This window comes from Canis lupus, chromosome 33 (genome assembly GCF_048164855.1).
Source record: "Canis lupus baileyi chromosome 33, mCanLup2.hap1, whole genome shotgun sequence".
NCBI lineage: Eukaryota > Metazoa > Chordata > Mammalia > Carnivora > Canidae > Canis > Canis lupus.
In genome coordinates, this window is record NC_132870.1 from 14,781,911 (window position 1) to 14,804,657 (window position 22,747).

A 22,747-nucleotide genomic window follows, 5' to 3' on the forward strand; every position below is an offset into this window, starting at 1 on the left:
GTCAGTCTGTCACAGGAAGGTTTATACCATACTGGCCTATAGTTCTACAGATGAAAAGATGATTTTAGTCTGTAGGGTATCATTTACTAGCATGATATTTTCAGCACTTCAAAGAACATCAATCAGAAATCCCTGAAAGCTGAAATGTGCTTTCCTGAAGTGAGCAAGCTGGTACAATAATTCTTAAATCCTTTGTTGTTGTGGAGGAAATTTCTATGGATTTCATCATAAAAAAATATTTTATACTATAGCTAGCAAAAAAACCCTATCAATCTAATACCTAACATTAGTTTTTTTTTTTTTTATGGTTTGGTTGCTAGGTAATAAATGCACACAGAAAAAAAAAATGCAGCTTGAAGGGGAAAAAATCCCTCAATAAAGAGAATTTCCCTAAGGTTTGAGATGACAATCTCAACTAATATTTTACATTAAAAAAACCACATATAGAAGTTCCTAAGAAAATTACAAAGTTCACCACAGCTTTACAAAAAAGATAACTTTTAGCATCGTTCCATTTTCTTATTCCAGTCCCTTGCACAGTATTTGACTTATAATAAGTTTTCAATAAATAAATATTGAATAATTAGGTCTGTTTCCATTCTATAAATTCTAAACTGTGTATGAACTACTAAATGAACATGATTTTTGTTATATTATTTTCTTTTTAAAAATCCTTTTCCCCACTAAAATAAATTTATACACAGCTGATAAGATTATATGTATTTATTTGACATTTGCAATGAAGGTGTCAGATATCCATATGTAGGGTACTGTGATTCAGTCATCAAATGGTCAGGCTGACTTTGATACATATTAATTACTTTCTACAAAAATACCCCAAGGCCAAATTTCAAATTTTAAAACATTTCCATCATTTGTAGAATTCAAAAGATCATTCATAAAATGTGGTATAAAGAATAGGGATTGCAAAATCCAGTACCCCCAGTTACCAGGAAGTAACAAAATAAGTGAAACAATGGGGTAGGAATGAAGTTTCAGTGGCAAATTTTAAGTAAGCCTTTCAAAAGACAGTGGTATTGTTGCTCTTGCCACAGAACTTTGCCATGAACGTAAAAGGGATTCTGGAAGGGTTGATTTTAACATGAAAACTCCTGATTTAAAAAATAATGTTTTGACATATTCAGTAACATTTAAAGTACTGTGCAAAAAAAGAAAACACCCTTGGGGAAGCTAAAGCCAGGGCTGACAGTTGCTTCTAAGCATAGAGTTCAGAGTCCCTCTAAATTGGGGTCAGAATCCTGGCAGGTAACGGTGTTGAACCTTACCCCCAAGTTTGTCATGCTTATTTATATTGGTTGAATCAAGCCCCATTTTCATAAAATGTTTTATAAGTCTCCTAATTTGCTACTTACCGTATTTAAGTTACAACTTAAAGCCTCTGAAATGCACACATAAAGACTGAAGCAGAGTTAAATGATGAGAGTCATCACAGTCTTTCTTCCTTAAAACAAGCAAAAATCAAACAACAGTAATAACAAAAAATACAATTAACACTGGCCTACATCAGAGTTAAAGTTCCTTTCTGCCATTAGAATATCTTTTGTTAATTAGCATATTCTGTAACCTGTATAATAAATAAAGACCAAAAGCTGCCTGCAATGACAACCTTATTGGATCACTATTCACTTTCATTTTTACAGGTGGCCAGATGTCCAACTATTATAATTGCCAGGGTTTTAATGTTAAAAACTCATTTACCAGGACACCTAGGTGGCTCAGCAGTTGAGCATCTGCCTTCGGCTCAGGGTGTGATCCTGGGTCCAGTGATAGAGTCCCACATCAGGCTTCCTGTGAGGAGCCCACTTCTTCCTCTGTGTGTCTGCCTCTCTGTGTCTGTGTCTGTCATGAAAAAAAATAAATAAAATCTTTAAAACAAACAAACAAACAAACAAACAAACCCCCATTTATGTAAAACCCATGGTCTCTTAAGGATGGCTGATTTTGGAAGATTTAATCTAATGTTCTCAAATGAATCAAATGAATGGTTCTAAACTTTGTTGTAACATGAATTGAGTGTTAAAAACTAATTCTGCAAATGCTACAAGAAATATTAAAAGCTTATTTATTAAAAGTAATAGTTGCTTCAGGAAATGAAAATACAAGCCAGATAAGGTAGGGTATCGCAAAACACATACCAGAAAAAGGACTTGTATCTGAAATATACAAAGAAATCTTAAAATTGAAACAAAAGAAAGCAAATTACCCAATTTAAAAAATGGGCAAAAGACATGTACAGAGATCTTACCAATAAAGATATACAGATGACAAGCGCTTGAAAAGATGCTCAAAATCATAGCTCATTACAGGATTACAAACGAAAACAAGATACCACTACACACCTATGGGGATGGCAAAAACACTGTCTAAAACACTGACATTATCATACACTCGTTGGGTATATAAAGCAACAGATATTCTTATTCCTGGATGGCAAGAATGCAGAATGGTAGAGCTACTCTGGTACACATTCTGGCAGTTTCTTAAAAATCAAAACATAAATGATGCATCCATTAGGCTCCTTGGCATTCACACAAATAAGTTGAAAAGTTATAATCACATGAAAACCTGCACATGAATGTTTATAGCAGATTTATTCATTATGGCCAAAACTTGGAAACAAAATGTGTTTCAGTAGGTGAACGGATAAACAAATCATGGTATACAATGGAATATTATTCAGTGATAAAAACAAATAAGCTATTAAGTCACAAAAACAATATAAAGGAACCATAGAGAAAATAAAAAGTTCAGTAGTTTGGAGGGAGAGAGAGATAAATAGGCAGACCATGGGATTTTCAGGACAATGAAACTCTTTTGTATGATACTATAATTGTTGATACATTTCATTATGCATTTGCCAAAATTTCACAGAGTGTACAACAGAGAGTGAACCCCAATGTATAACTATGGACTTTAGTTAATAATATATAAATATGTGGATTCATCAATTGCAACCAATGTACCACACTAATTTGTTAATAATTGGGGAAATTGGGAGGAGGGTAAAGGGTATATTCTTTGCACTTTTTGTTCAATTTTTAAATAAATCTATAATTGCTTAAAATAATAAAGACTCAGTTTTTAAAAAGTTGGCATTTGGGACACCTGGGTGGCTCAGTGGTTGAGCATCTCCTTTGGTTCAGGGTGTGATTCTGGAGTCCTGGGATCAAGTCCCACATGGGGCTCCTTGCATGGAGCCTATTTCTCCCTCTGGCTGTGTCTCTGCCTGTTTCTCTCTCTCTCTCTCTTCCTTTATCTCTCTCAGTCTCTCATGAATAAATAAAATCTTAAAAAAAAAGTTGACATTCAAGCAAAAACTGCAATCAATTTAGGAAGGACACCCTGATACCATACTTATTTATCATATACTAAAGACAATTTTTTTTTAACCAACTGAGCCACCCAGGGGCCAAACTGTTTTCACAAAGGAATTCTGTTTTTTTCAACCAAGAAAATATATTTTTATAAAGTTGAACCATCTTATCCAATTGTATGAAATAGACAATAATATAATCATGTCTTGTGTTGAAATAACACATGGATTTCAGAAACTAAAATTTCTTTGCCTATAATTTATGTATTTATTTATTTTATAAGTTGGAAAAATTAATTGGAAAAATACAATACTAACTCATTGTGACTAATTTAACCTATAAATATTTTTATTAATTAAACTTTGTTTCTCAAGAACATGAGTTAGAATTTTTATAGGTAAGTTTCTAAGAGAATAAAACCTTATTTTTAGATTGCACATAAAACATAATTTCTACTTTTACTGTCTTTTTGCATAATTTATTAATTAAATGGATTTACTTTTAAATTTAAATAAAAACAAAACATAAGCATTCTGAAATTTATTTATATTAATTGATAGTACACATGACCTGATGGGTGATAAAGAGTTAGGTACATATTCAACTGATATATGTGTATTCATATACCAAAATTAGAGGTACAATGGGGCACCTAGGTGGTACAGTTGGTTAAGTATCTGACTCTTGGTTCTACCTCAGGCAATGGTCTCAGGGTTCAAGGATCGAGCTTTGTGTCAGTCTGCTCATTCAATGTAGAGTCTGCTTAAGAGTCTCTTCTCCCTCTCCCCCTTCTCCATGCTTGCTCTCTCTCTCTCTCTCTCTCTCTCTCCCCCCCCCCATAAATACATAAAATCTAAAAAAAAGAAAATAGATGTACAAAAATGGTGTAGTAATGTTTGGAAACACAGCTAATTATTTTATTCATTTCTAAGGCATACCGCTTTGATATTTTAACTTCTCTAAAATTGGGAGAAATCTTTAATGTCAACTTAGATGTATTTTAACTATAACTCTTAAAAATAATGCAAGCATGTGATATTTTGGGCTTGAGTTCAGTTTAATAGGGACACTTTTGATAATGAAAGTTTCTAGTTCTAATTTTGAAATATACAATATCAATATCTAGGTAGGAAAGAATCTGTGTTTCACTTATGAATATTAGTGGGTGTACTGAAGTAGAGAATAGAGAGACTGAGTTTAAAGACATGAAGAGTATTTCCCTATTTTTTAGCATATCATCTGGATGCTACTCTTTTTTTCTTCTATGCATAACTGCTATATATACAATGATATATCAGGTCTTGAGTTAATTTTTATTTCATTTTTTAAAAGATTGTACTTATTTATTCATGAAAGAATAGAGAGAGAGGCAGAGTCAGAGGCAGAGGGAGAAGCAGGCTCCCTGCGGGGAGCCTGAGGCAGGACTCAATCCCAGGACCCTGGGATCAGGACCTGAACCAAAGGCAGACGCTCAACCACTGAGCCACTGAAGTGCCCCTTGAGTTAATTTTTAAAGGAAATAGGAGCCTGCATTCATGTTTTAAAGAAACTTAGCTTATTGACAAAGATAGATCAATGAACTTGTTATGTAACATTTGACAACTTCAACAGAATCCTGAGACTTTCCATATTATATGAGTGCTAAAATTTTTATTTAATTGTAGAATGGTGGTATTAATCTAGGTATATATATATTATAGTAAAGAGACTATAAAGTAAAAATTTAAAGATTAGAGAGATGGAATTTTGATTTGAGGAGGACGTAAGTTGTTTCAGGTTGAAAAAATGGCTTATATTTTTGAGATAGAGTGAACAGAGTCTGTTGTGGGTTGTTTTTTGTTTTTTTTTAATTTTTTTAAACTTCTACTGCTCAAGGGTGAGACACTTCACTGCCAAAAAAAAAAAAAAAAAAAAAAGGAAGATATGTCTGTATAGGTCATAGGTTAAATATTTGAATTATAATAGCTTCTCTTATTAGAAACCAGGGACTTTTCTAGTACTCCCATAGTACTTAAACAAACTTACTTATTCACAGTAAAATACTTAAAAATAAGCAGTATGATACTTATGTCTTTATTTTCTAGTACCAGCCTTTCAAAATATGGCAGCATATTATTTTTATTATTATTTTAACACTTGATTTACATGTAGCACTTTAAGTGCATTTAAGAAAAACCCTAACAATATTTCAAATAGCTCATAGAATTTTTTTCAAAGGAAACATTCTTTGAAGTATATAATAGGAGTTGTGGCCATATTCAAGAGCAATGCAATATTTTAACATGCAATATATTTGGGAAGGATTATTTTCTTTGTTACAAACCCAAACCAAATGATGTGGTTCAAATCCTGACTCTATCACCTATAGAGTGATAGCTTAGGCAGAAATAGCTTTTTCCTCTATCAGTTCACTCTCTGTAAAATGGAGATAGTACTAGATTTTAAACGCAAAACTTTTTGTAAGTTTCCTAGTCCAGGCTATGTGGCAGAAAGAAAATTTTAAAACAAATCCAAAAAGTGAGCACTAATACACATAAATACCTGAATGGAGAACTATTATTACAATAGTATTTAAATGAAATAAAAGTAATTTGTAATATTTCAATATTCATATGCTTAAATTAAAATTTAATCTGTAATAGGTAAAATAGTCATATATAAACTCTCAGAGAAATGAGGAGAAGGAATATAGGTATTAAGATTAGTCAGGGAAGTAGATAGCAGTGATCAGCTTTAGGATTCAGGATTGCATTTTTCCTTTGATTATTGAGTTTTATGTCGACCTGATTTCCATCAACTGTGATGGAACTTGGGAGGGGCACTAGGAGAATCAAAGACATGGAATACTAAAGGGTTTTACAATCTATACTCTAGAGTATCAGTAGCATGCCAGTGAGACTACACTGTAATTTTGGTTTTACTGTGATAATATAAGCTAAAAAGCTAGCATACCTAGGTTCCCTAGGTCATGCAATGGTTCTTGCCTACATGTGCTCAGACATTCTTAAGTAAAGAAAATAGTATCTGAAAGTTTTTAAATGCCAATGAGATACAAAATGATCTCATTGAACATAGGTTTGAAACTCCTTGTGTTTTTACAAACCAGCCAACCATACTTACGTGCATCTAATTTTAATTTTTAGAAGAAAAATTCATATTACATCTATTTCCAAATAGTGTAAGTTGATAGTTATTTTTCTATTTCAGAGGTATAGACCCTTTTCCTTAGCTAACTAAGGAAGATAGAAAGGCTTTTCTCAGGCCTTGAAATAGTTTCTCTTTAAATTAAGAGGAAGAGAAATACTTTTAGTAAAAATCAATGTACCTTTTCATTATCAGGCATACAATACAGGTACCTTTCCATGCTTAAGATAAAATTCCTCGTGAACACAAAGGTGAGATATATCTTTATAGAATAAAACCCTATAGATTAGTTTAGTTTCCTCTTCCAATGTCTACTCAATTGGACTGCCTGACACTTGGGAACAAGAAGGCACTATTTAGATTTGCTTGGCATCCATGTGCATTATGTGAAGCAGTCATCTATTTTATAGCTGCATAAAACAGTACATGGATTTCATGATGCATAAAAGCAGTTTATTCCTCATTTTCCATCATGTAAATTTTTACTGAATAGATTTGCATGAAGAGTCACCCTCCCTTTAAAATACAAATGAAAAATGCCATCATTATATATTTTCCTCTTTCTAAGCCTTTCTTTGTCAGAAGCACACACTTTAAGGAGGAGAAAAGACAGAAGAACATTCTTTAGGATTAAATTGCTATCCAGCACTATAGCTAATTTTAAATGTTGCAAGAGTAAGGTTTATAACAGGAATAGAAAAAGCAGGTATAGTTTGAAAATAGACTCTTTCTATTCATTTAAAAAGTGAAAAAAAAATTCCTCCTCCCTACAAACTAAGAATTATATATAAAATAGTTGGATTATTCTCCACCCACAAAGAAAGTTACTACATTTGAATCAAAGTAAAATTTCATGAAACAATCAGAATATACTTTCCTCATAAGCTATAAATAGAAATAATCTGCATTATAACAAAATATGAAAGAATATCCAACTATGTATATTAACAGAAATGTTCTTTTTTATTTTAAACTGTAATTACTAATTTAAATTATATCATCTAATCATTACAGTCAATAGTATGGGAATAAATCTGATTTTCAGAAGTATGTTAGAATTTCATATTTTCATTTTTTAAAAAAGATTTATTTATTCAGGAGAGACACAGAGAAAGAGGCAGACATAGGCAGAGGGAGAAGCAGGCTCCCCACAGGAAGCCCGGTGCAGGACTTGATCCCAGGATGCTGGGATCACATCCTGAGCCAAAGGCAGATGCTCAATGACTGACCACCCAGGTACCCCCATACTTTCATTTCTTAATACAAAGAAATTACACAATACATATAGTAAAGATAAAAACAATAAATCTGACTGTTGAAAGTAGAATATATTTTGAAGTACATATGACATATAAAAGTTTGGATTTTACATGTCAATGTCATATGTAATAGTGCCAAATGATCCAATAAAAAGTGTGCTGACCTTGAAGAAGAGGTAAGATATAAAGAAAATAAGGAAAGGATATTCAAAGAAAAAAAGCATGCTAACACTTAGGCTATAAGAGTTTCTCAGCCTTGGCACTCTTGATATTGGGCCTGGATATTGTCTTGTTATGGGCAGCTATGCTGTATATTATATTTAGCTGCATTCCTGGACTCTACCTAGTAGGTGCCACTAACACCCTTCATTCCATGTAGTAATGACAAAAACTGTCTGCAGATGTTGCTATATGCCCCTAGAGGAGAGGACAATCACCCCTGATTGAGAACTCCTAAGTAATAGAGATACAGAGTTATGTAATAGGATAAAGGATAGGAAACCAATATTGATGTACAAAGGTTAAGATAAAGTTATGGAGGGCCTACAAAATCAGGCTAAGGAGTTTTCAATTTTTTTTTAAGATTTCATTTATTTATTCATGAGAGACAGAGAGAGAGAGAGAGAGAGGCGCAGAGACACAGGCAGAGGGAGAAGCAGGCTCCATGCAAGGAGGGACTCAATCCTGGGACTCCAGGATCACACCCTGGGCTGAAGGCAGGCACTCAATCACTGAGCCACCCAGGGATCCCGAGTTTTCAAATTTTAAAAACACTGGAAAACTCTGAAGTTTTCTAAATAATAAACTAATATACTGAATGCTAATCTTTAAGAATATATGGGTGTGTAATATCATATTGTAGGGAAAATGGAATAGGCAGAGCAGTCAGTGAACATGCCAGTTATCCTAATGTGGAATAACAAAAACAGAAATTAAGATTATAACCATGAAAAAAAATAAAGCTGGGAATGAAGATACCTCACAATAACCACTGCAAAGAAAAAATGATACAGATGAGGTTCCACTTAGCTTACAGAAGTGGAGGAGCCTCATTATTGAAAGTTAAAATAGTATATTATAGAAAAGCCTGGAATTCTATTCTGGATATGTGTTTGTACCCCTAAATCATGTGTAGCTTTCACTACCCTTGGTCACTTCTCCCAAGGATTATCTCTCATGAGTGAAGTGATAAATTTTACTGAGAAATATTTGAGAGACTTTTCTAGCTATAAAATCTTATGAAACAGCCACAGTTCCAGATTTGGGGTTTGGTACAGTAAATCAAGTAATTTCAAGAAAGCAGGGTAAGTTATCATTTTCTGAGGAAAACATTATATTTCATTTTCAAGGCTTGGGATCATATGAAGAGCCATAATTTGACTAATAATCAGCTAACTGAGCAGGATTATGTATATTGGGGGTAACAGTGCAGTGTTTCTGCATTAGTCTCTTTAGCTTGCTTTAACAAAATATCACAGGCTGGTTGACTTATTAACAAATTTATTTTCTTGCCATCTTGGAGGCTACAAGTTTAAGATCAAGGTTTGGGCTGATTTAGTTTCTGGAAAAGACTTACTCCTGGGCTTTTCAGAAGGCTACCTTCTCAATGTCCTCACATGGCCTTTACTCAATGCATGTGTAGGAAGAAAGTAAGCTGACTGGTCTCTCTCTTATAAAGACACTAATCCTATTGGATCATGGTCTCACCCTTATGATTTCATTTACTCTTAATTACTTTTTTAGAGACTCAATCTCCAGATCATACTGAAGGGTAGGGCTTCAACATATGAATTGGGAGTGTGGAGGAGGCACAAACATTAAGTCAGTTTCTACCACTGGATCAGGGATTAAGACCCTCCATGACATCATTGAACAAGAGAATTAAGATCTCAATAGATAATATAAAGAATATAAAAAACAAAAAAAAAAACAAAAAAACAAACAAACAAAAAGAATATAAAAAACAAACTTCACACCATATAAAAAATGAACTCAAGATGGATCAAAGATCTAAACATAAGAGGTAAAAGTACAAAACACTTAGAAGAAAATGTCGGCATAAAAAATCAACACATTGGAAAAGGCAAGTTCTTTTTTCTTTTATAGAACACCAAAAGCACAAGAAGCAAAAGGAAAAAAATATATAAATTAGACTCCATCAAGATGTAAAACTTTTATGCTTCTGAAAACAGTATAAGAAACTGAAAAGCAACTGATAATATGGGAGAATATATAAAGAACTTTTACAAATGAAATATAAAGAAAGCCCATTTTTTTAATAGGCAAAGGACTTGAAAGGATTTTTCTCAAAGAAAGGTATACATATGGTCAATAAGCATGTGAACATAGTCTCAATATCATTAGCCATTAGGGAAATGCAAATAAAAACCCTAAGGAGAGAACATTCTGTACCCACCAGAATGACTAGAATCCAAAAGACAGACAATGAGAAGTGTTGATAAGGATGTAGAGAAATTGGAACCCTCAAACTAGTTTGGCAGATCCTTAAACAATTAAACATAGAATATCCATATGGCATAGCATTTTCCACTTTCAGATATGTATCCAAGATAATTAAAAACATATGTCTACTAAAAACTTGTACATTCATATTCTTAGCAGTGTTATTGACTTAAAACCATAATGATAATTCCAGTCCAATTTGGAAAGATAAGACCCTAAACTCACCTCCTCCATGGAACACATTAAATTACCTCTATTTATTGAACAATTCCTCCTAAAGAACTGAGAGCCAACTAAACAGCTTCTGAACAACCAAAGACAGAATGGCAAAAGAGAACAGCAAAAGAGATGGAGACACAACAACAAAAGGAATCCCCACCCTCAATGCTGAAAGGGGCTGGGTCTGGTGTGGGCTGTGGACTCTGGTTTGTTGAAATCAGAGAGACTAGAGAATGACATTTTTTTCCCCTCTCTACTTAAAAGCCTAAATGGGACAAGGTATGGACATCATAATCAGCAGGTCTGGTCATCACAGCAAGTTTGCATCCTCAGCAAGCCCATACCAGACTTTGTGGTCCTGGGGAGGGAAAAAAAAAAAAAAAATGTTTTTTTTTTTTTTTTAAATTTAATTTTAAACATTTCTCCCATTTTTTTTATCATTTGTTTTTACTTTTGTTCTTTTTGTTTTTCTTGTTTTTTTTTAATTATTTTTAAAAATTCTTATCTTTTTTTTCTTATTTCTATAAAGAGCCATGGTTTAAACGAGTAACTAGCATATGCAGCCACAGTTCCAGCCAGCAGGCAAAAGTCCTCAGGCAGTCTATATGGATGACACCACACACAACACCATCCATTCAAGTTTAAAACTAGCTATTTTGCCTCATCCATACAAACACATGAAGTTGAGCAAAATCAGAAGACAGAGGAATATGCTCCAAAATGAAGAAAAACCCTCACACACACACACACACACACACACACTGAAATAAAACTGATGAGCAATATGCCTGAAAAAAATTAAAAATGATAATTATAAAGATACTCAATGGGCTGGAGAAAAGAGTGGAAGAACTCAAGGAGTCTTCAATAAAGAGACAAGAAATTAGAAAAAAAAAGAAATCAAAGTTGAAGAATACAACTGAATTCAAACACACACACAGACACAAGGGGCATCAACAGATTCGAGGATGTGGAGAATGTATCAGTGAACTGGAAGACAGGCTAATAGAAAGCACATAAGCTGAACAACAAAAAAAGATTTTTTAAAAAATGAGGATATGATAAGCATTCTCTTGGAAAGCATCAAGCAAATATTCACATTATTTGTTAATATATGTGAATATGTCCCAGAAGAAGTGAGAAAGTTGTAGAAAACTTAGTTTAGGAAATAAAAACTGAAACCTTCCCTAACCTAGGACCAAGACCAAGAAGCACAGAGTGTTCTGAATAAGATGAACCTAAGTAGTCCACACCATGGTACCTAATAATTAAAATGTCAAAGATTAAGTATAACAAGAATCTTAAAAGCAGCAGGAGAGAAACAAAAAGTTATCTACAAGGGAAAACTTATAAGGCTAACAGCTAATTTTTCAGCAGCAATTTTGCAGGCAAAAAAAGAGAGAGGCATGATATATTCAAAGTGCTGAAAGGAAAATACCTACAACCAAAAAATATCCTACCCATCAGGGTTTCAGATTTGAAGGAAAGAAAAATTTCCCAGATAAACACAAGATGAGGAGTTTATCACCACTAAACTAGCCTTACAGAAAGTGTTAATAAGATATCTTTAAGTGGAAAAGAAATAACACAATTAGACATAAGAAAATTATGAGTAGAAAGATGTAAAGTATGATAAGATATACAAAAAATGTGAAAGACAAAGGAAAAAAGGGAAAAAAGAGAAGGGAAAAAAGAAATAGAAATAAAAGTGTTTTTTTTTTCTTTTTAGAGTGTGTTTGAACTTAAATAACCAAATTAATATAGATTGCTATCTATTTAGGATGTTATATATGAACCTCATGGTACCAAACCCCAAACCTATGATACATACATACATACACACACACACACACAAAAAAAAAGAGAAAGGAAGCCAAACAGCACTATATAAAGTCATCAATCATAAAAATACAGAGAAGAAATAAAGTACAAAAATAACCAGAAAGAAATTTTAAATGGCAATAAGCACATACCTCTCAATTACTTTTAGTATAAACAGCCTAAATTGTCCAATCAAAAGAAATAGGGTACAAAAATGTATAAAAACAAGACCCAATCCATATGCTGCCTAAAAGAGACTCACTTCAGACCTAAAGACACATATAGACTAAAAGTAAAGAGATAGAAAAACATCCACTGTCCAAATGGAAGCAAAAACAAAGCTAGGGTGGCAATATTTATATCAGACATAATAGAGTTTAAAACAAAGACTGTAACAAGAGACAAACAAGGACATTCCATAATGATAAAGAGACTGATTTAACAAGAGGATATAATAATTATCTATGCAACCAACAGTAGAGCACCCAAATACATAAAACAAATATTAACAGACATAAAGAGAGAAATTGATGGTAATACAATAATAGTAGGGGACTTTAACCCTCCAGTTACATCAACGGATAAATCTCCAGGCCAAAAATCAATTAGGAAACAATGTCATTGAATGACACACTGGAAAAAATAGTTTTTAAAAATTAAAAAAAGGAATGACACATTGGACTAATGATCATAACATATATACAGAATATTCCATCACAAACCATGGACCAATCTCAGTAAAGGGCTAGAGTGCTGCAGCCCTCAAGGCATTTGGGAGAAGCCAATGGGTTAGGCAGATGGCTCCAGAGGGAGGCATCTGTGCCCCATTCCATCCAGAGTCACAGCCCCTGGGAGCGTGGTTCCAGCAGCACAAGGCCCTGGATCCCAGGGTGCCAGAGCAGTAAAGCCAGTGATCCTCCATTCCCCTTGGGACAGATGGAAGCTGGGAGGGCACAGGACAGTTAGGACTCTCCTGCTGCTGGGCTCTGCCAAGCTCAGCAGAGCAGCACAGCCCCCGCCACCTGGGGAGCATCTAGGCCACTGCAGATAGGGAGACTGCATTAGTTACTGTGGGGAGCTAACTCCAGAGCTGGGGACCTGGCTGCCATCAGTATTGTTGTTTCTCCTTGTGTCACCCTGTGCCTAGGAAAGTGGGGCCCCAGGGAACAGAGGCCTCACGGGGTAAACAGCTCCCACTGAGCCCGGCACCTGGCAGGGGGCGGGCATCTACCCCAGGTACACACACCTGAGAATCAGCAGAGCAGACTCTCCCCCAGAAAACCAGCTGGAAGGACAGGGGAAGAGCAGGTTCTTGACCAAGCAGCACTGGAAAGCTCCAGGACCAAGGGAAAATTGTGAGAATATAGTATATAGAACTAGAGGGTTCCCCCCAACTTTTTTTTTTTTTTAGTTCTTTTTTCCTTTTTCCATTACAACTGGTTTTTATATCAGACTAAAAATTTCCAATATTTTTTCTCTTTTCTCACCTTAACTACAATATTTTACCAGCTCTTCAGTTTTATGTTTCTTCTTTTTGACTTTCATGTTCTACAATTACATGTCTTAGATGTATTTTTCACTTCTGGATTCCCTTCAACATATTCAATATAATTTTAGGAGAAATATGAGATATGGGTTTTGTTTTATGTTTTTTTGTTTTCTCTGCCTTGTTTTGTTCTACAATGGCAGAAGTTAATACCTTCTAAAACATGACCAGCATGCACTCAGAACTAAGTGGAATATTGTACTGGTTCATTCTGTGAGATTATATTCTCTCTTCACATTCTACTCCCTCTTTTATATTTTGATGGTCAGTGTTGGGGCTTCCTATAAATTTTGCTGGTTTATATAAATTTGAGATTGAGCATCTTCTAACATACAGAACAAAATACACTGAGAACCAAGAGAATCACCCTCTAGGACCACTCAGGTAGACTACATTCTCTCTCCACTACCACTTCTTTAACACCATCATCCCCCCAGTATCCCCGCTTTTCTTTTTTCCCCTCTTTTTCCTCTTTACTTTTTTTTCTTCTTTTTTTCTTCTTTAGGATTTTAGGCCTTTTGTTTTTTACTACTTTATTTTAAAATTTGTTTTGCACTTTAGTGGTCATTTTGCTTCATTTTATTCTGATCTTTTTTTTTATTTTGTGGTCTCTGACCTTGTCAGAATCATCTAAGGTGGAATTTACGTAGGTTGTGGTTGATAATTTGACTCAGCCCACTCATATAGCAACTCTGCACTGAACAAAATGATTAGAAGGAAGAACTCATCACAAAAGAAAGAATCAGAATCAGTACACTCTGCCACAAAGTTACAGAATATGGATTACAATTCTATGTGAGAAAGCCAATTCAGAAGCACAATTATAAAGCTACTGGCAGCTCTGGAAAAAAGCATAAGGGACTCTAGAGACTTTTTTACTGCAGAATTGAGATCTAATCAGGGCAAAATTAAAAATAAATTAAATGAGATGCTGTCCAACCTAGATGTCCTAACTGCTAGGGTTAATGAGGTGGAAGAAAGAGTGAGTGACATACAGGACAAGTTGATGGTTAGAAAGGAAGCTGAGGAAAAAAGGGAAAACAATTAAAAGACCATGAGGAAAGGCCAAGGGAAATAAATGATTGCCTGAGAAGGAAGAATCTACGTATAATTAGGACTCCAAAAGAGGCTGAGAGGGAGAGAAGGCCACAAAGTATATCTGAACAAATCATAGCTGAGAACTTCCCTAATTTGGGGAGGGAAACAGGCATTCAAATCCAGGAGATAGAGAGGTCCTTCTCAAAATCAATAAAAACTTCAACACCTCAAAATTTAATAATGAAACTTGCAAATTCCAAAAAAAAGGGGGAGGGGGGAAGAAAATCTTGAAAGCAGCAAGAGACAAGAGATCCCTAACTTACATAGGGACAAATATTAGAATATTAGATTCACAGAAGTCCTCTCCACAGAGACCTGGCAGGCCAGAAAGGGCTGGCAGGATATATCAGGGTCCTAAATGAGAAGAACATGCAGCCAAGAATACTTTATACAGCAAGGCTGTCATTCAGAATAGGAGAGATAAATAGCTTCCAAGATAGGCAGGAACTAAAAGAATATGTGACCACCAAACCACCTCTTCAAGAAATATTAAAGGGGGCTCTGTAAAAGAAAGAGGATGCCCAAATAAATAATCCACAAAAACATGGACTGAATAGGTATTATGATGGCAATAAATTCATCTTTCAATAGTAACTCTGAATGTGAATGGGTTTAATGATCCCATCAAAAGGCGCAGGGTTTCACACTGAATAAAAAAGCAAGACACATCTATTTTCTGTCTACAAGAGACTAATTTTAGATGCAAGGACACCTACAGCCTGAAAAAGAAAGGTGGAGAATCATTTAGCATTCAAATGGTCCTCAAAAGAAAGCTGAGATAGCAATCCTCAAATCAGATAAATTAAGGTTTATCCCAAAGACTGTAGTAAGAGATGAAGAGAGACACTATATCATATTTAAAGGGTCTACCTCACAAGAAGACCTAACAATCATAAATATTTATACCTCTAATATGGGAGCTGCCAAGCATATCAATCAATAACCAAAGTAAAGACATACTTAGATAATAATACACTAATAGTAGGAGATTTCAACATGGCACTTTCTGCAAATGACAGATCTTCTAAGCACAACATCTCCAAAGAAACAAGAGCTTTAAATGATACACTGGACCAGATGGATTTCACAGATATATACAGAACCTTCCATCCAAACGCAACTGAACACACGTTCTTCTCAAGTGAACATGGACTTTCTCCAGAATAGACCACATACTGGGTCACAAATCAGGTCTCAACCAATACCAAAAGATTGGGACTGTCCCCTGCATATTTTCAGACCATGCTTTGAAACTTGAACTCAATCTCAAGAAGAAGTTTGGAAGAAACTCATACATGTGGAGGTTAAAGAGCATCCTGCTAAAAGATGAAAGGGTCAACCAGAAAATTAGAGAAGAATTAAAAAGATTCATGGAAACTAATGAGAATGAAGATACAACCATTCAAAATCTTTGGGATATAGCAAAAGCAGTCCTGAGAGGGAAATACATCGCAATACAAGCATCGCTCAAAAAACTGGAAAAAACAAATACAGAAGCTAACCTTGCACCTAAATGAACTGGAGAAGGAAAAGCAAATAAAACCTACACCAAGCAGAAGAAGAGAGATAATAAATATTTGAGCAGAACTGAATGAAATAGAAACAAGAAGAACTGTGGAACAGATCAACAAAACCAGGAGTTGGTTTTTGAAAGAATTAATAAGATAGATAAGCTATTAGCCAGCCTTATTAAAAACAAAAGAGAAAGGACTCAAAATAATAAAATCACAAATGAAAAAGGAGAGATCACCACCAAGGAATACCAAGGAAATGCAAATGATTTTAAAAATGTATTATGAGCAGCTATATGCCAACAAATTAGGCAATCTAGAAGAAATGGACACATTTCTAGAAAACCACAAACTACCAAAACTGGAACAAGAAGACATAGAAAACCTGTACAGGCCAATAACCTGGGAGGAAATTGAAGCAGTCCTCTAAAACCTCCCAAGACATAAAAGTCCAGGGCCAGATAGCTTCCCAGGGAAATTCTATCAAATGTTTAAAGAAGAAACCATACCTATTCTAATAAAGAGTTCTGAAGGTAGAAAGGGATGGAATACTTCCAAACTTGTTTTATGAAGTTGGTATCATCTTGATTCCAAAACCAGACAAAGACCCCACCAAAAGGAGAATTATAGACCAATCTCCCTGATGAATACAGATGCAAAAATTCTCAACAAGATACTAGCCAATAGGATCCAACGGTACATTAAGAAGATTATTCACCATGACCAAGTAGGATTTATCCCCGGATGCAAGGTTGGTTCAACACTTATAAAACAATCAATGTGCTAGATCACATCAACAAGAATTAAACAGAACCATGTGATCCTCTCAATAGATGCAGAGAAAGCATTTGACAAAATACAGCATCCATTCCTGATCAAAACTCTTCAGAGTGTAGGGATAGAGGGAACATTCCTCAGCATCTCAAAGCCATCTATGAAAAGCCCACAGCAAATATCATTCTCAATGGGGAAAACCTGAGAGCCTTTCCCCTAAAATCAGAAATGTGACACGGATGTCCCCTCTCACCACTGTTATTCAACATAGTACTAGAAGTCTAGCCTCAGCAACCAGAGAACGAAAAGAAATAAAAGGCATTCAAATTGGCAAAGAAGTCAAACTCTCCCTCTTCCCAGATGACATATACTGTATATAGAAAACCCAAAAGTCTCCACTTCAAGATTGCTAGAAACCATACAGAAATTCAGCAATGTGGCATGATATAAAAAATCAATGCCCAGAAATCAGTGGCATTTCAATACACTAACAAAGAAACTGAAGAAAGAGAAATTAAGGAGTCAATCCCATTTAGAGTTGCACCCCAAAACATAAGATACCTAGAAATAAACCTCACCAAAGAGGTAAAGGATCTATATACTAAAATTACAGAACACTTCTGAAAGAAATGGAGGAAGATACAAAGAGATTAAAAAATATCCTATGCTCATGGATTGGAAGAATTAATATTGTGAAAGTGTCTAGGCTACTCAGGGCAATTTACACATTTAATGCAATCCCTGTCAAAATACCATGGACTTTCTTCAGAGAGTTGGAACAAATAATCTTAGGATTTGTGTGGAATCAGAAAAGAGCCTGAGTAGCCAGAGGAATATTGAAAAAGAAAACCAATGCTGGGGGCATCACAATGCCGGATTTCAAGCTGTATTACAAAGCTGTGATCATCAAGACAGTTTGGTACTGGCACAAAAACAGACACATAGATCAATGGAACAGAATAGAAAATCCAGAAATGGGCCCTCAACTCTATGATCAACTAATATTCAACAAAGCAGGAAAGACTATCCACTGGAAAAGGGACAGTCTCTTCAATAAATGGTGCTGGGAAAATTGGACAGCCATGTGCAGAAGAATGAAACTACATCATTCTCTTACACCATACACAAAGATAAACTCAAAATGGATGAAAGATCCAACTGTGAGACAAGATTCCATCAAAATCCTAAAGAAGAACACAGGCAACACCCTCTTTGAACTTGGCCACAGCAACTTCTTGCAAGATACATCTATGAAGGCAAGGGAAACAAAAGCAAAAATGAACTAGGGGGACTTAAACTATTTAAAAAGCTTCTGCACAGCAAAAAGAAACAGTCAACAAAACTAAAAGACCACCTACAGAATGGGAGAAGATATTTGCAAATGACAGTTCAGATAAAGATCCAAGATCTATAAAGAACTTATTAAACTCAACACCCAAGAAACAAATAATCCAATGGTGAAGTGGGCAAAAGTCACGAACAGAAATTTCAACAAAGAAGACATAGACATGGCCAACAAGCATGAGAAAATGCTCCGCATCACTTGCCATCAGGGAAATACAAAATCAAAACCCCAATGAGATGCCACCTTACACCAGTGACAATGGAGAAAATTAACAAGACAGGAAACAACAAATGTTGGAGAGGTTGTGGAGAGAGAGGAATCCTATTGCACTGTTGGTGGTAATGTGAACTGGTACAGCCACTCTGGAAACTGTGTCGAGGTTCCTCAAGAAGTTAAAAATAGAGCTACACTATGACCCAGCAATTGCACTACTGGGGATTTACCCCAAATATACAGATGCAGTGAAAAGCTGAGACACCTGCACCCCAAATGTTTATAGCAGCAATTTCCACAATAACCAAACTATGGAAGAAGCCTCAATGTCCATTGAAAGATGAATGGATAAAGAAGATGTGTTATATATACACAATGGAATACTATTCAGCCATTAGAAATGACAAATACCCATTTGCTTCGACGTGGATGTGATCAGAGTGTAATATGCTGAGTGAAGTAAGTCAATTGGAGAAGGATAATCATCATATGGTTTCACTCATATGGGGAATAGAAGAAATAGTGAAGGGGATTACAGGGAAAAGGAGAGGAAACGAGTGGGGAAAAATCAGAAAGGGTGACAGAAAATGAGAGACTCCTAACTCTGAGAAATGAACAAAGGGTAGTGAATGGGGAGGTGTGCATGGGGTTGGGGTAACTGAGTGACAAGCACTGAGGAGAGCACTTGATGGGATGAGCACTGGGTGTTGCACTATATATTGGCAAATCAAACTTCCATAATATATATATATATATATATATATATATATATATATTTAAAAAAAGGAAAAATAAATGGGAAGATGACCTGAATGGACATTTTCCCGAAGACATACAGATGACCAACAGACACTTCAAAAGATGCTCAACATCACTAATCATCAGTAAAATGTAAATCAAAACCACAATGAACTAGACCTTGTACCTGTTAGAATGGCTAGAATAAAAATGATAAATAAAATGTTGGTAAGAATGAAGAAAAGAGAAACTTCATGCACTGTTGGGAATCTAAACTGATATAGCCACTTTGGCAAATAGTATGGAGTTACCTCAAAAAAAAGTTAAAAATAAAAGAATCATATGATCCAGTAATCTCATCTCCAGAGATTTACCCAACGAAAAGAAAAACACTCATTTGAAAAGATACATACGGGGATCCCTGGATGGCTCAGCGGTTTAGTGCCTGGACTTCAACCTAGGGCGTGATCCTGGAGTCCCGGGATTGAGTCCCACATCAGACTCCTTGTATGGAGCCTGCTTGTCCCTCTGTCTGTGTCTCTGCCTCTTTCTCTCTGTGTCTCTCACGAATAAATAAAATCTTAAAAAAAAAAAAAGGTACATGCATCTCTGTGTTACAGCAACATTATTTAGAGTAGTGAAAATAGAGAAGCAACCTAAATGCCCATCAATGGATGAATGGCTAAAAATTGGTGTGTGTGTGTGTGTGTGTGTGTGTATTCCATATATATGACATACATATATGTTTACACATATATATGGGATGCATATATATATATAAGGCACGTATATTATATACATATAGAAGATGGAATATTAAACTGCCATAAGAAAGGATAAGATCTTGTATTTTGTGACAACATGAATGGACCCAGAGGATTTTACTCTAAGTGAAGTAAGTCAGCCTAGAAAGACAAATAGCATATGATTCCACTCATAAGTAGAATCTTAAAAGGAAAAAAACGCAAGTGAATAAAAACAAAAAGCAGAGTCAGACCTATAAATACAGAAAACAAACTGATGGTTGCTAGAGGAGAGGAAGGTGGGGAGTTTGGCACAATGATTTAAGGGGAATGGTAAATGTTCCATAACTAGAAGCATATAAGTCACAGGAGTAAAAGGCACAGAATAAGAAATACAGTCAATGATATTGTTAGAGTGATATAATGGGACAGATGGTAGCTACACTTATGGCGAACATAACACAATGTATAAACTTGTCAAATCACTAATTTGTATACTTGAAATTAATATAACATTTTGTGTCAATCATATTAAAAATAATTTTAAAAATACAGCTTAGTGATAGACTCTAATATCCATCAACTAATAAATGGGTAAACAAATGTGGTGTATGTATACAAAAGGAACATTATTCACCCACTAAAAGGAATGAAGTTTTTTTTTTTTGAAGTATTGATAATTGCTATATTGTAGACAATCTTGGAAAACATTATGCTAAATTAAAGAAGCCAGATACAAAAAAAACACATGTTGTAGGATTCCTTTTACACCAACTATCCAGAATACACAAATCCACAGTAGCAGAAAATAGCCTAGTGGGTACCAGAGGGTGGGGAATTGGGGAATGGGGAATGAATGCTAATAGAGAGTTATGAAAATATTTTGGAATTGATAGTGGTTGTGATCATACTCTTCTGTGAATATACTAAAACATTGAATTATATACTTTAGAAGAATGAACTTTATGGTATGTGAATTGTCAGTCAAGATTATATGTGAAATAATGAAGGCAAAATAAAGACATTTTCAGAAAAACAAAAATAAGAAAAAAGTTTTTATTTCCCTTGCCCGAGGAGACATATCTAGGAAAATGTTTCCAAGATAAATATCAAAGATCACTGCCTATGTTTTTTTTCTTACACTTTCAGATCTTACATTTATTTTGGCCTTTAATCCATTTTTTTGTGGGGGGGGCATGGTGTAAGAAAGCTGTCTAGTTTCATTCTTTTGGATGTATCATTTATTAAGGAGACTTTTTCCCCATTGTATATTCTTGCCTCCTTAGTCTTACATTAATTGACTAAGCTTGTGTTTATTTTGGGGCTCTCTATTCTATTCTATTCCATTGATCTATGTATCTACTTTTGTGCCAGTACCATACGGTTTTGATTACTACAGTTTTGTAGTATAACTTGAAATTTTGGGTTGTGATACCTCCAGATTTATTCTTCTTTTTCAGAATTGCTTTAGATCTTTGAGGTTAACTATTGGCACTATACTAACATAAAAAGTTTTTTCACAGCAAAGGAAACCATCTGTAAAATGAAAAGGAAACTTGCTACATGGGAGAAGATATTTGCAAATGATATATTAGATAAAATGTTAATACCTAAAATATATAAAGAACCTCTACAACTCAACACTCAAAAACCCCAAATCCAACTAAAAATGGGGACTGGATCTGAATATACATTTTTCAACAAAGACACACAGATTGTCAACAGACACATGAAAAGATCCTCAACATCACTAGTCATCAGAAAAAGTAAAATCAAAACCACTATGAGATATCACATTAAACCTGTCATGATAGCTCAACTCAAAAAAGACAACAAACAGAAGTGTTGGAAAAGATGTGGAAAAAAGTGGACCCTCATGCACTGGTGGGTGGGGATGTAAACTGGTGCAGCCACTATGGAAAACAGTATGGTGGTTCCTTAAAATATTAAAAATATAAATATTATTTTATCCAGTGATCCTAACTACTAGAGACTTACTCAAAGAAAGCAAAAACACTAATGTGAAAAGATTTATGTATCCCTATGTTTATAGCAGTGTTATCTATAATAGCAAAAATATGGAAGCAATTCCATATCAATAGATGAATGGCTAAAGAAGTAGTGGTGTATATATACATATATTAGCCATAAAGAAGGATGAGACCTTGATATTCATGACAGCATCAAATGGACCTAGAAGGTATTGTGGGAAATGAGTGAAATAGATAAATGTGATTAAGGGGTACAAACTTACAATTATGAAATAAGTAAGTCAAAGAAATGAAAATTACAGCATAGGGAATATGGTGAATAATGTAATAACATTGTATGGTGACTATACTGATTATTGACTAATGAGCACTGAGTAATGTATAGAATTGTTGAATCAGTTTTACACCCAAAACTAGTTGTATGTTAATTATACTTCATTTTTTAAAAAAGCCTAATGAAAAATTCTTAATAGATAAGAAGTTGCATGAATGTGCAATGCTTTAAATCATTTGCTTTTTGACTTTTTAATCAATATATAAGATATTG

The 22,747-nt window shown here is 34.7% G+C and overlaps 1 long non-coding RNA gene across 1 annotated transcript in view; it reads right to left on the bottom strand.

Annotated features, from left to right (window-relative positions):
* Positions 1-1,371: 1,371 nt before the first annotated feature.
* The window catches only part of LOC140623777 (uncharacterized), a 318,326-nt gene continuing 296,950 nt past the window's right edge, over positions 1,372-22,747 (bottom strand). Inside the window, exons 7-8 of the long non-coding RNA XR_012023312.1 lie at positions 1,720-1,860; positions 1,372-1,462 (exon numbers count right to left, since the gene is read on the bottom strand). This is a non-coding gene — a long non-coding RNA (uncharacterized lncRNA). The remainder of the gene's footprint in view (positions 1,463-1,719; positions 1,861-22,747) is intronic.